Source organism: Mixophyes fleayi, chromosome 1 (genome assembly GCF_038048845.1).
Source record: "Mixophyes fleayi isolate aMixFle1 chromosome 1, aMixFle1.hap1, whole genome shotgun sequence".
NCBI lineage: Eukaryota > Metazoa > Chordata > Amphibia > Anura > Limnodynastidae > Mixophyes > Mixophyes fleayi.
In genome coordinates, this window is record NC_134402.1 from 429294895 (window position 1) to 429309202 (window position 14308).

Sequence of the window (14308 nt, forward strand, 5' to 3'; positions counted from 1 at the left end):
TGTGTACATTTATGCTATGTTAGTTGAATGTAAAATTATATTTCTATGATGCTCTAAAGAAAATAGATTCAATTCCTAAAAAGTTACTGACTAAAGTGTTTGAAGCGAAAAGAAACCCCCAAGAGTCCACCATTCCTCTTCCAGTGAAGTCACAAGGAGGGGGGCAGATGGGAGAAAGAAATGTGTTCAAAATGAGCACATGATATGAGGGGGTTTTCATATCCTGGAGATCAATGTTGCTGTTGAGGATTTGTCCCATATTTTTGCTTGCCCCAACACATAAATCAAGAAATTATATAAACCTGTTTCTTCATTTCTTATTTTTATTTTTAAAGAAACTTGCTTTTATCATTTCATATTACAGTGTGTCATGTTGTTATCTTATTTTTATACTTTAAGCATTGTGGTTATTTTGCCATATTAAATTCCATTTAATAACATTCTGCCTTTGTGTTCTTAACAAATCCATGTGCTACATAGTTTGTTTATTAAAATGCTACTGAAATACAGGGGATTGTTTAGGTAACGATTAATCTGATTAAATTCAGTTGTGTGTGTGTTGTAGTGGGATAAAAAAATGTGATGGTATTTGGAGTTAAGGGAGCAACTGATATCTTCAGCAAAGTTATAAATAAATGATGATGATTATTTGATGCTTTGAAATCAAATGTTACTGTCAGCACCTTTGATTGAATAGAGAGTGTTAAGTATAATTTTAAGGGCTTTTTAATATTTTTTAGATAGACCAGGCGGTCTTGTAGTGATTAACCCCTTGTCGCATACACGTCACAGAGGCTCAGACAGTGCTGGTTGTAAAACCTCACACAAATTTTCTACATGCAAATTATTAACTGAAAGAAAGAAATGAAAGAAATAATTTTTTAAACTGCAAACCCTTGAGAATTCAAAAGGTTTGTATAATTTAAACTACTTTGTTAAAATTATGTACAGAAAATTGTAGTTTTTGAAAGAAAAACTAAAAACCGTATTTGTTCCACACAGTCCCCGTGTACCAAATAGAAAACACACAAAATATTAATAACAGAAAGACGCAGATCCGTGGAGCGCATCAGTGGTCACTGGGGATCAGATGAAGTTCCTGCATGTATGGGGAAGCTACTAATCAGGTTAGTGAACAGAGAGTTGTTAGTAAAAAATGTTCTCTGCCGAAGGAGAGATCAATTGTACAAAATAATGTTGCACTATTTATTGGGTGTGTCTGCCCTGTCTGCAGGATAGAGTACGAGAGTAATAGGTATAGACTTATTTAGGTCTACTGCTGTGAATTGCTTTGACACTAATTACTGTAGACATGTCTTAAAGTGTGTGCAGTGAAAAATGTAGATAGGATATGTGCAGATTTGTAAGCTTGCGAGCAGGGTTCTCTTACCTCTCTGTCTGTATGTATTACCCAGTATTGTTTTATTAATGTTTGTTCCCAATTGCAAAGCGCTACGAAATTTGCTGGCGCTATATAAATAAATGTTGATGATTTGTATGTAGGATGGGTGAGAAGCTGTGACACTGCTGTGTGATGACACCGCTGTGTAAAGAATTATATAGCAGGACATTTCCTGGTCTTGCACTGTAGAAGAGATGGGATATTTCCAGGAAAGTATTGTATGTTTGTAAAATAAACTGAGAACAGAGGAGCTTCTTGTCAGTTTAAACATAAAACCACATCGACCACCTATGTGAAAACTGTGCTGCAGAGGAAGTCCTGTAAATGCCTTTTCTACGTGAAGTGATCATACTGACGTGTAGGCAGAAATTCTCAAATATTGAGTATAGAGGTAACGAGTAAAAAAAAAGTAGAGGATAGTCTCAAAAGGACAGATAAACTTTAAGTGAGCAGCAGACTGCAATTTTCTAATCATTTTACTATTACTTTCTTAAATTCCCACCTACACTTTCTAACCTAATGTTTTTTTTAAATTTATTTTTAATTTCTTGTTTGGTACTTGACATGCAAGGAGTGAAGGAACCGGTGTTAAGGCAAATGTAGAGATCATCACTTCTCACATCCCTGGTGTCTGAGTGCTGTCAGAAGATGTCCTTAAATATAGGCTGACAGCAATCATATTTAGTCTGTATTTACCAACATGTCCCATAATTGTCCTATATATTTTCATAGGTTGGACATCATAGTCAGTATGGGGAATCCCACACAGTAATAATTGGCCAATTGCACATAGTCTGTGTGGCTTGTGTTCTCTTACACGTTCTAACATTTAAGAGCAATTTTTACCCCTGTTTCTGTGACATCCACTTATACAGACATTTTTCATCCTGGGACACTGTTTTTTTAAAAGAAAAATGAACATGGATACTGGGGAACGTTTTGCTTTTCGGTCCTATGGAAGTTGACGGGAAAGCAGATTAGTTGCGGTTAACAATCATCTTAAATTCTTACCAGGTATCTCTAAAATTGATGGGCAGCATGGTGGCTCAGTGGGTAGCACTTCTGCCTCACAGCAGTTCAATTCCGAACCATGGCCTTATCTGTCTGAATTTTGTGTCTTCTCCCAGTGTTTGCCTGGGTCTCTTCCGGGTGCTCCGGTTTCCTCCCACATCACAAAAACATTCCGGTGGGTTAATTGGCTGCTATTAAATTAATCTTAGTCTGTCTATGTGTGCATGTTAGGAAATTTAGACTGTAAACTCCAATGGAGCAGGGACTGATGTGAGTGGCTTCTCTGTACAGCGCTGCGGAATTAGTGCTGCTATATAAATAACTGACAATGAATGTATAAGTAGAAAAAGGTTCCTGTGTATAAGCCCTGAGTGCCACAATGTATTTTATTAATTATGTCTCTGTACACATACCTATTATAATTAGAGAACCATTTATATAGGAAAAATCCCTGGGCAGACGTGGCATATAGCTTGAACAGGTTATAAAAGCCACACCTGGATTTATTTTGAGTGTCAAGTGTAATAATAACACAGTTCTATGAAAATAATCTCACTCATTCTAGTAAACTATTCTGGGCTTGATTCAAGTTCAGATAAAACTTGCGTATTACAAAAGAGACACAGATCCTCTGCTCTCACCATGCACAGACTGGGGTGCAAGAGGGGGTTGCCCACATTGTATAGACAAAAAAAACAGGGATACTCTGCACTCTCCAAACACATAATTATTGCTGCACTAAATACTGTTCTATATTAAAAACAGGGAATGTTAGTTCCACATATTGCAATATATGTTAAGCTGACCAACGCACGCCAAAGTCTTCCCAGTCTGGTCAGCATAGCATCTGATCATGTTAGGACTGACCAGATTGGGAAGATTTTGGCGTGAGTTGGTCAGCTTAACCTATATTGCAATATGTGGAACTAACATTCCCTGTTTTTAATATAGAACAGTATTTAGTACAGCATTAATTATGTGTTTGGAGAGTGCAGAGTGTCCCTGTTTTTCTGTATTACAAAAGATCACGGGACTTGGGTGTAGTTCCAACGTTATCCAACTGTATTTCAAGATACACTTCGATTGTTATCTGGGTGTAAGTGCACTCTGCCTAAACGTTACTTACTGTACATCCATCCGCCACTTTCCTCTCATGTTCCGCCTCTCATGTTATAAGTGTTATTTGCGTTCAGACGTGAATTGCATACAGCTGCGTTCATTGGGTTAAGAACCGATTCGGCGCAGACGCAGAGTTATTTCATGCAAGACATGACACGTCTATGGACTTCCGCACGAACATGAGTCAGGCCTACTATGCGCATTTGGAGTAGGATTTTTAGGAAGCTATAAAGTTATAGTTCACAGCAAGAAAACAGGACATTCCTAGAAAAAAATATGGTTGTTCCTGTTGCGTACACTAGAAGGAAGCATTTTTTGGCCACTTTAAAAGAATAAAGGTTATCAATACATAAGGGGTATATTTACTAAACTGCGGGTTTGAAAAAGTGGAGATGTTGCCTATAGCAACCAATCAGGTTCTAGCTGTCATTTTGTAGAATGTACTAAATAAATTATAACTAGTTGCTATGGGCAACATCTCCACTTTTTCAAATCCGCAGTTTAGTAAATATACCCCTAGAAGTATAATAAATTGATAGGCTGCCTTCAGATATTGGTTCTGCAGTGCCGTGTAGAGGGGGTTAGATCATGCAACAAAATAACAAGTAAAAAAATAACAAAATTCTATAAATACAAACAACAAACTTACATAATTAAAACCTGCAAAATTATATAATTACCTAAGGAACTAGGAAAGAGGGTCCTGCTGGTGAGAGCTTACAATAGTAAGTATAATTATGAAACGTGTTTCACAAAATCCAGATAAAAATAGAGGGAAAAAAATCACAACATTAACCTTATCTCTATTCACACTCCCTCCCGCTCACTGCGATCGTCCAACGATCGTCGCCTCTCTTCCCCTCTGATTACCTCCTCTCACGCACGTATCCAAGACTTCTCCCGCGTCGCTCCCCTCCATTGGAACAAGCTCCCCCGCTCCATCAGAACTTCCCCTAATCTGTCCTCTTTCAAATGAACATTAAAAACCCACCTTTTCCTTAAAGCCTTCCAGTCTCCTGCCTAAACTCCCACCGGTCGGCTACCTCTCTTTCTCATCCCTTCTTCCCTTCTCCCCCTTTCTCGACTCCGTCTCCATTTCTCCCGTCTCTCCGTCTCATCCATGTGTCTGTCTGTCTTCCCCTCCCTTTAGATTGTTCGCTCCTTTGAGCAGGGCTCTCCTACCTTCTGTTTCCATCACTTTTAACTGCGCTCTCCAGCTACTCAGCTCACCTCCTCTCAGTCCCTCTGCCCTCTGTCTCCTCTTGCTTCTCTCCGCTCCCCTTAGTGACTCTCAACCTGTCATCCGTGCCCACCCTCTTGGGCCATAGTTACCTGCCTATACTCACTTTTTCCCTCCCTCCCTCTCTTTCATGCTGTGCCTGAGCCCCCAGAGTTATAGTGCTTACTGTTACTTGTACTGTGCTGTTTCACCTTGTACTGTGCCATTGTTTGTCCTTGTACGGTGCTACGGATACTTTGTGGCGCCCTATAAATAAAAATTAATAATAATAATAATAATAATAATAATAATAATAATAACTTCACCTGCAGGGGTGATAACCAATATGATTTATGATGTGTTTTATAGCAATAGAAACAATTTGTAAAGAACTATTTAATTTGAAAGGAAAGTTTTTGTATTTGTATCATACATAATTTGGTAAGCTGGTACAGCGCATTTCATATCAGTAGATACCGGTACTGTTAATGAAAATGGCAAACGGTGAGTAAGTAATTATTAGTCTCCTAATTCCCTATTATTCAGCATTAGACTCTGGAGCTAGACCTGTGTGTATTGACAGTATCTGGATTTAGAGAAAGGCCTCAACTCATAGTTACCTACTCTACTGGAATATCCGTAAGACTCCTGAATTAGAGGCTGACCTTCTGGACTCCCAGGAGAGCAGGAAGTACCCCAGGAAAGAACTTACCTTGTGCAACATTTGTGGGTACTTGACTTGAATTGCATCGTCAAGTCCAGTCCACCTCAGTAATCAAAGACTGCCAGGGGGTTGATGACACAGTGGCACATCACACCGTTGCACTTGTGTGTTTCACTAATGTGGGTGGGGCTTGACTATGTGATTGGCTCAAGCGCTTGATGACTAACCGCGTTGTCACACCTCGTCCACTTCATCCTCTATAAGCGTGGTGGGAATAGCAGGCAAGATGCTTTAAACTCCAGGGTCCGAAGTAACAGTCTAGGAAGAAGGTAGACGACCACCAACCTACATGGGCCGATCTTGCTGCTTGGCCCAAGCGCTAAATAACAAGACCACTGAGCATTTTGACCACAGGCATGGGTGCTGAATTTGGGCGAGACCTGGCCTTTGGTGTTCATGTTAAATCATTGGATCGGTTCTGGTATACACTGGGTTCTCTTATTAAACACATACAGGCCGATAATGATCACCTTCCAACCACCGCATTTGCCAACATGACCAAAAAAGGCCTTGTTGATTTTCATAGGATCGATATCTGATATCATGGGTTTTTTTGGGGCCACATACACAACAATATTGGGTCATTATCTGTTATTGTCTGCGATATTACAGTATCTGTGGCCAGCATTAGCCTTTAAGGCAAATCTAACCGTGTTGGTACAAGTAGTGCTTCTCTGATATTTACAGCTGCAGAAATTTACAGCTTCTCATATACAGCATGTGTCATAGCCATGTGATTGGTGGCTCTGACGGGTATTTTATTGCCATTGTCAAGGACAAGTCACCTATAAAATATGCAAAGAAATGCCATGCAGTAAGAATATCTATTTTTCAACACTTTATTGAGTGTAGCAAAAGGCAGTTGGAAAGGAATAAAAAAAGCGGAAAGAGACTAAATAAAGGAATGTTACCTTTGTGACACAACGCATATAAGAGAAAAATAAATATTTACATTTTAACAACATCCCTGAGAGCCTGTTGACCAAGACTCCCGTGCCGGGCGGCATGAACCAGATACTTCTCCCAAAGGATGTTTGATGGCCGCAAATACCACCACTGTAAGGGATAGTGCAAGAAGCAGACCTTCCAACATGACCCATTTCGTCAAGTACATTACATTACATTATTTTTCCCAAACTCTGACTTATTTTCCTGTGTCAGTTATATGAGCTGAATTTATTCATTCAGTTTCTAAAACCCTTCACTGCAATTAAATTCAGTTTAGGTTACTGCGATAGGAAAATAAGTGGGGAGTTGTACTCGGAATGTTGGAGGTTCTTCTGAACGACAACAGGAAGATTGTAGGTTCCAAATAAAGATTCTTGGAAATTTCAAACCAGTTTAAAGGCCAAGAACATGTTCAATGTACATTCTTCAATAAACCATCATTCGAATTTGTGGTTCGAAATTTGTGGCTCGCATTGGCAGTGTGCGTTCCATGTTGGACGGCCGCGTTAAAACTAGTATTTTTAAATATTTATATTTTTAAACACTATTTAAATAATAGATTTAAATAATACAAAAGTATTTTAGCAGTTTTAAAATTTGAACAGTGAACACTACAGTGTTTTTTTTTTTTAAATGCAGTATTTTTATTGAAATTTTTTAAGATATAAACATACTAAACAACAAAAAGAAAAGAAAAACAATCGCATACATACACATGACTTTTGCCGCTCGAGTTTGAGGTTCACCATTAAAAACAGTTAAAATGTATCAATTTAAGATGGAACACGTTCAAACCGGTTTGCTCATGTGCGATCCGGCTTGGCAACGCTCAAGCATTGTCACAACTGATTTATTTATTTTTAATTGATCTAAAATTCAAGAAGTTCTGTTCAATGTTCAAATTGTGGTACCAATTCAACAAACAGATTCGAGAAATGATTTGTAGCCATTTGTAGCATTTTTTTTGTCCTGAATTGAATCAGTTTTTTTAGGCTCTGATCAGTTCTTAGCTAGTCAACTAACTAGACAATATTAGAAGACAAATGCAAAAATAATATCCCGTCGCCCCCTCCATTCTCCCAGGAGAGGAGAGTGGTTAGCCTGCTAAACAGCTCATCCATCGTTCCTGGGCAGAGCTCTGTTTGTCCAATCGCCACCACTTTACTTTCCCCCCGTCCCCCACTGTAAGTCAGGAAGCCCTGAACACTATAACTGGGGTGCAACTGAGAAATAAAGCTCTGCCCAGTTCTAGAATACAGGGCGTGATCCTTACAAGATGGGAGGGGGCAGGGATTGTGTTTTTCAAGTTAAACTTATTACTAAATGACATTTGCCCTAGTGGTTGCCAAATCCTCTCTAGGGGGTAAATGCATCAAGCTGCCAGTTTCTGGTGGGTTTGAATAGTGGAGATGTTGCCTATAGCAACCAATCAGATTCTAGCTGTCATTTTGTAGAATGTACTAAGCAAATGATAACTATAATCTGATTGGTTGCTATAGGCAACATCTCCACTTTTCAAACCCACCGGAAACTGGCAGCTTGATGCATTTATCCCTAGAAGTGTATGTTCTAAAATAATGAGTTTTGACTGAGGGGACACCTCACTGGTTAGATTTTGCTTTGAGGTGTGTGAGAGAAAAATACATGTTGTGTTCTCCTGATCCATATGTCCCTTGTACGCACTTAAGAAAAGGCTCCACCCACTTAGGTCACATGACTTATTTTGAAATTATGCAATTACAGGATGCATAGGAAAAACAGAGCACATGAACAGCTTGTGATGCAAACCTGAGATTGTAAAAAACAAACATAAAATCCCTAACGCCTAATCTGACCTCTTAACTAGAAATAAACATCCTGCCCTGTAAGACGATACAGTACAGGAGTACATGACATCCCTTCAAGCTATCCCTCAGAATCAATTGAACCATGTTATTTATAGGATTTAAAAGCATGTTGTATTGTCTCTTTATTTTACGGCTTCTTTATTATTTTCCCTTTCTTTTGTGTGATAAAAAATAGAGGTGCCAGACCTTACAGCAGATGTCCCTGATCCCTGCAAGTATATTGTCTCTGTAATAACGTTACCTGTGCATCCAGCCATCTGTTCAGGCCTGCAGCTCAATGCGAGCTATGTGTCAGCATGAGTTATCGGTCACGCTTATTTTGTGACATAGCAGATGAAAATAATTTAAATGGCAGTTTTCTGCTGACATGTAAATGTAGTAGTTTGGTATTTGTGTGCCCTAGAGTATCATGGGATAGGCCGTGTGTACTGTATTGCCTTTCAATGCTAGAGCTAACAATAAAAATAACTAAAGCTGGGTACACACTACAGAATTTTTTACCAATTTTTTATGCCGATCAATTTTACATCCGATCGATGGTCCGATCACTCGGTCCATGGACTGCATACACACTAGCCTTGTTTTAGACGATAAAGGGAAGAGCAGTTGTCCCGTTAGCAACTTTTTACAGCCATGTTGTCGTGAGCAATGACTGTAATTTCGTACTCCCTGTTGTGGATCGGTCGGAAACTTATACACACTAGACACGGAATGAAAATATTAAACGGTACGACCAACCAAATGAGGCGACAATCGTCCATTTGGACAGACTTTCGACCATCGTGTCACTACACACACTGACCCGACTTTTGAACGAGAGGTCGTATGTCGGCTGGTTGAGCCAATTATTGGACAAAAACCCTGTAGTGTGTACCTAGCTTTACTTCCCAAAGGGACAAAGGTCAGCGTTGTTCAATAGAACGGAGTATTACAAATAATTTATGGGACCCTTACATAATAAAAATTATATATAAACTGATAATATTATTTACACTGCAGCTAATTCAGGGCCCATCAGATAAGCCTGCATATAAAAACCACACACAAAACAAAAATAAGTGCTGTGAAAATAAATATACCCCTGGTATAACAATATTTAGATAATACAATAAATTTGGACTAAGGGATTGATTAGCTAGTGCACAAATTAATACAATTTATTAAAATATAGCAGCAAAAAGAGAGAAAAGATTATTATAGTATATAATTAAAATTAATATACATAAGTAAACAAATTATCAACACTGTGCATGCGCGGAAGGTGGCGCTCGGGAGAATGAAGAAACTTACATAGTGAAGTGCTGACACCATTTATTGAAATATAAATACATGCACTTACGTATAGGTGATGGTACATCAGAAAATATACAATCAATTGGATGAGAGGTATGTGCTCCCCGACGCGTTTCGTCCATATATACTTTTTGCTCTCTCCTACCTGTTCTTCCCGCATTCAATACTTGTTGCTGTCGCTTGGGTCCTAAGCTCAGTTGTGCTTGTCTGGATCCTGGAATGTTGGTTCCCTGTTTGTAAATAGAATAGATACATGACATATAGAAATATCAGCAATGAGTGAACACAGTAGGCCTCCCTGCCTGTATGCAGTCCGACATTAAATTAAAACAATTCATGTTTTATTATTAGTGCCCCTTTCCTGTAACCAGCCTGTAAAATAATTGTATTCATCTTTAGTAAAAAGACCCATTGCTTCAAACAACCCCAACATTAAATTAATAGTAATCGCATTTATTAAATAAACCAATTTCCTACCATACATTAAATAACTTGCATTCGCTTTTAAGAAATAGCAATCCTTTTTCCAAAACTCTGCCACACATTTAATCAATAGCGCCCAAACCACCCCAACATTAACCCTACATTGATAAGTCTGCACCAACCCCACTATTAAATTAAATTGCCCCACCATCACCCCACAAACAAAATAGCACCCATTAATTAGCCACTACCTACCTCACACATTACATTTCCACAAGCCATTTGTGCCCTCACACACACTACATTGCCACAAGCCCCCTGTGCCCTCACACATTATACTGCCACAAGCACCCTGCTGCTTTGACACACAGACTGCCACAAGCCCCCTGCTGCCCTCACACACAGACTGCCGCAAGCCCCCTGCTGCCCTCACACACATTAGACTGCAACAAGCCTCCTGCTGCTTTCACACACATTAGACTGCCACAAGCCCCCTGCTGCCCTCACACACAGACTGCCACAAGCCCCCTGCTGCCCTCACACACAGACTGCCACAAGCTCCCTGCTGCCCTCACACACATTAGACTGCCACAAGCCCCCTGCTGCCCTCACACACATTAGACTGCCACAAGCCCCCTGCTGCCCTCACACACAGATTTCCACAAGCCCCTGTGTCAAAAAACACACACACACACACTAACACACACACTTACCTGGCTCTCTGCTGCATCACTCTGCACTGCTCAGACAGGAAGTGAAATGAGCACTTCCTGTCTGAGGCCAGTCAGCAACAGGCAGCCTCACGATTGGCTGCCTGTTGCTGCCACTGACCACCAATGATGTTTTTATTAACTATCTTTTTCACCCCCCCTCCCCGAGGGGGTGCTACGAGCGGGGCGGGGTGTAAAAGATAGTTAATAAAAACATCCAGCAGCTTCTCTCCTCCCAGGTGGCGGGGGGCCCTCAGAGAGAGGGGGGCCCGAGGCACGTGCCCCCTGTGTCTCCCCCTTAATCCGGCTATGCTCTAATGATTGGGTCTTGCAACATTTTGCCATGAAGAAGAGGGACAGTAGCCCATTCATCCTGAAGTTGGTTCAGGCCATAAAGTTCATCCCATATTGTACATCCCAAATAATACAAAACCGTTGTGTAAACCTAATGCCACTTAGTTTTCATTCATAAGGAATTTAAATAATGGGAGAATAAGTATTGTGAGTTAACGGTCTGGAGTGGAATAAAGGGGACAGTGATAGGAAAACGCAAATCTCTCCCATTCAGTTCTATATAGCTGCTAGTGTGACTTCTTTTCACAATGTCATTGTAGTCTGCGTCTGATTTTCCCCTTGCAATAACATGAACTGAATTGTTTTACTGACGGTACAGCCCAGATTATTGCAGTTGGAAAATAACTGAGCGGATGCAGTAGCCGGCTCTTATATTGTACAAAGGGGTCAGATTTTATGGTAGTGAGCACCCATACAGTAATGGTAGCTACACATTACAGTTCTACCTCATCCTTTCAAATTGTTATTTCAAATGCTTTAACTTCTTTTTTACGATTTGCTGGACAAAGGTGTAAGAAACTTTTCGCAACCATTCTTCATCTCCTGTTTGTCCATGTGCAGCCTGTTTTGAAGTGGGCGGGGATAGAACAGCCTGCAGCCAATCAGATCATCGGAATGTTGACAGCGTCAAAAGATGAGTGTTCTGATCTTTTGGGAGGCAGTGACCTGTCCACTGCTGTGATTGTGTTCGGGCCAGTGCTCACAGGTGTTTTTTTTCCTGTATATTTTATCCTTTATAGATTATACAAATCAATATATATAGGGCAGCACGGTGGCTAAGTGGTTAGCACTTCTGCTTTACAGCACTGGGGTCATGAGTTCAATTCCCGACCATGGCCTTATCTGTGAGGAGTTTGTATATTTGCGTGGGTTTCCTCTGGGTGCTCCGGTATCCTCCCACACTCCAAAAACATACTGGTAGGTTAATTGGCTGCTATCATATTGACCCTAGTCTGTCTGTCTCTCTGTCTGTGTGTATGTTAGGGAATTTAGACTGTAGGCCTCAATGGGGCAGGGACTGATGTGAGTGAGTTCTCTGTACAGCGCTGCAAAATTAGTGGCGCTATATAAATAGATTATGATGAATATATAGATAATACAGCACTCTAACAATAGATAAACTTTCTACCAACTTTTAATGAAATTTTTGGTGCTCACTTAATTTGACAAAAAAATATCCAACCTAGGTTCGATGTTACTGACAGCCGCTAAAATCTGTGACTCAATGTTCAGTCAATTCCGGTATGTGGACGATTTTGCTGCCACGGCTGAGAATGGAAGAAAGATCTTTATTGCAAACAGTAATGATTTTTCTCTTCCAACTTTGATCCAAAACTCTCATTTTAAGAGAATTGTCAAACTCCAGGTCACTAAGTTTCTCTTCTTCAACTGCTGACAATTAGAAATACAGGTTAGCAACGGGTTCTGAGTCCAGTTTTATTATATCAATACCACCAAAATATAAGTTCTTTGAGATGACAAAAATGATGCTTTATTCCCCTGCTTAGTCATATCCAGATCTGTTACACAAATATATAAAGTTTCAAAGACACCAAACACATTTCTGTTCCCCTTTTTGTCTCCAAAATGTCAGTTTTTGAACAAAGCCGCTGATTTTATCATTTGTTCTCAGTGTCGTCATATGGGCCATGCATAGACATTTTAAATATATATTTCTATATTTTTAAACAGAATAACTATTAAGTGTTTGGCAATCACACTAATGCATTTAGGTGCTGGATTACATATATCTTTATAAGCCTCTAAACAATTGAATTTCAAGACATAACAATAATAAAAATAATAATTACAAAAAATACTTTAATTTTACAATTATGTTGTTCTGTAAGTTTTCACGCTTCTTGGCGATCTCCTGGTTATATGTGCACATACATTTTCCAAAACCTGTCACAGAGATAAGTGAGGGGAAGGATCCATTTTAATTTTTTTTATTTAGTAACAAAGCAGCGGGAGAGAGTGAAAAAAACTCAAACTGAACTGAGCAGGTGGCGCCCTGCATCGGGGTACTTCCTCTCCCCCCCCCCCTAAATTATCACACCCCACATGCTGAGAAACGCTATGAGCCAAAGAACACATAATATATGTTGTATGTTCACATGTATGCTTTCTTTTGTATCATGACAGCCACAGTACGCTTGAACCTTGGGATGGAGACCTATGAGGAGCCCAGCGGTGGAACATTGTCCTACACAATGATAACACCACCTACTACATCTGGTAGTTATTGAATCACCGGACATCACCTGTCCAGGATACCTTGACCAACCAATGAGGGAGCAGATATGGGGGAAGATTTGTAAAGTTCTTATCCATGATTCGAATGATCTTCGACCAAGGATGAATATACAGAACGGTGACTATATACTATTAGGTTGTGTATTACAGTTTTTAGGTGCGCTATCCTGGGTATAGTCGTTCCATAATAATGTGAAAAGGCAAAGATTGTCTATTAAATTATTATATACACTCAGACATTCATTTAAGATTGGAAATATATTTTTTTCTTTTTAAATGTTCCCACAGTCCCTAATGCATTTCCGGGCTGCACCCACTTTGTGGAATCCCTCCCTCGCACATTAAGACTTTCCTCTAGTCTTCAAACCTTCAAGCGTTCACTTAAAACCCACCTCTTCAGACAAGGTTATGATATTCCTCAACCACCATCTTAATCTCCCTAGGTTACCCTATTACCACCCTCTACACAGCTAACGCAAGACAACAACCCTCTGACCAACATTGCCACACACACAGCCCACTCAATACTTTTACCTTTGCATTCTAGCTGGTCCGGTGTGCAATATGATGTAGCACATGCCCTTGTGTTTCAAACTCCCATTGTCCTTTAGATTGTAAGTGTGCGAGCAGGGTTCTCTTGCCTCTCTGTCTGTATTACCCAGTATTGCCTTATTAATGTTTGTTCCAAATTGTAAAGCGCTACGGAATTTGCTGGCGCTATATAAATAAATGTTGATGATGATGCATTCAAATAGGTTAATTTCCCTAATTTTACACTATTTATACCCCTATTTTACATCATAGAATGTAGTCAGATAACATTTTTAATGCAATAGTACTGTATATATGTTTATATATTTTACTGTATTTGTGCAACAGAGGACAGCAACTAGGGCTTTAGAAATGTCAAAGAAGTTTCAATATACTGTGAATGCAGGACTGGATATAATTATTTGGTATTATATATATATATATGTAATTGTTCACAGAAAATAGAAATCA

The 14308-nt window shown here is 39.6% G+C and overlaps 1 long non-coding RNA gene across 1 annotated transcript in view; it reads left to right on the top strand.

Annotated features, from left to right (window-relative positions):
• LOC142100231 (uncharacterized) overlaps positions 1–14057 on the top strand; it is a 39149-nt gene extending 25092 nt beyond the window's left edge. The window contains exon 3 of the long non-coding RNA XR_012678784.1: positions 13196–14057. This is a non-coding gene — a long non-coding RNA (uncharacterized LOC142100231). The remainder of the gene's footprint in view (positions 1–13195) is intronic.
• The last annotated feature ends 251 nt before the right edge of the window (positions 14058–14308 follow it).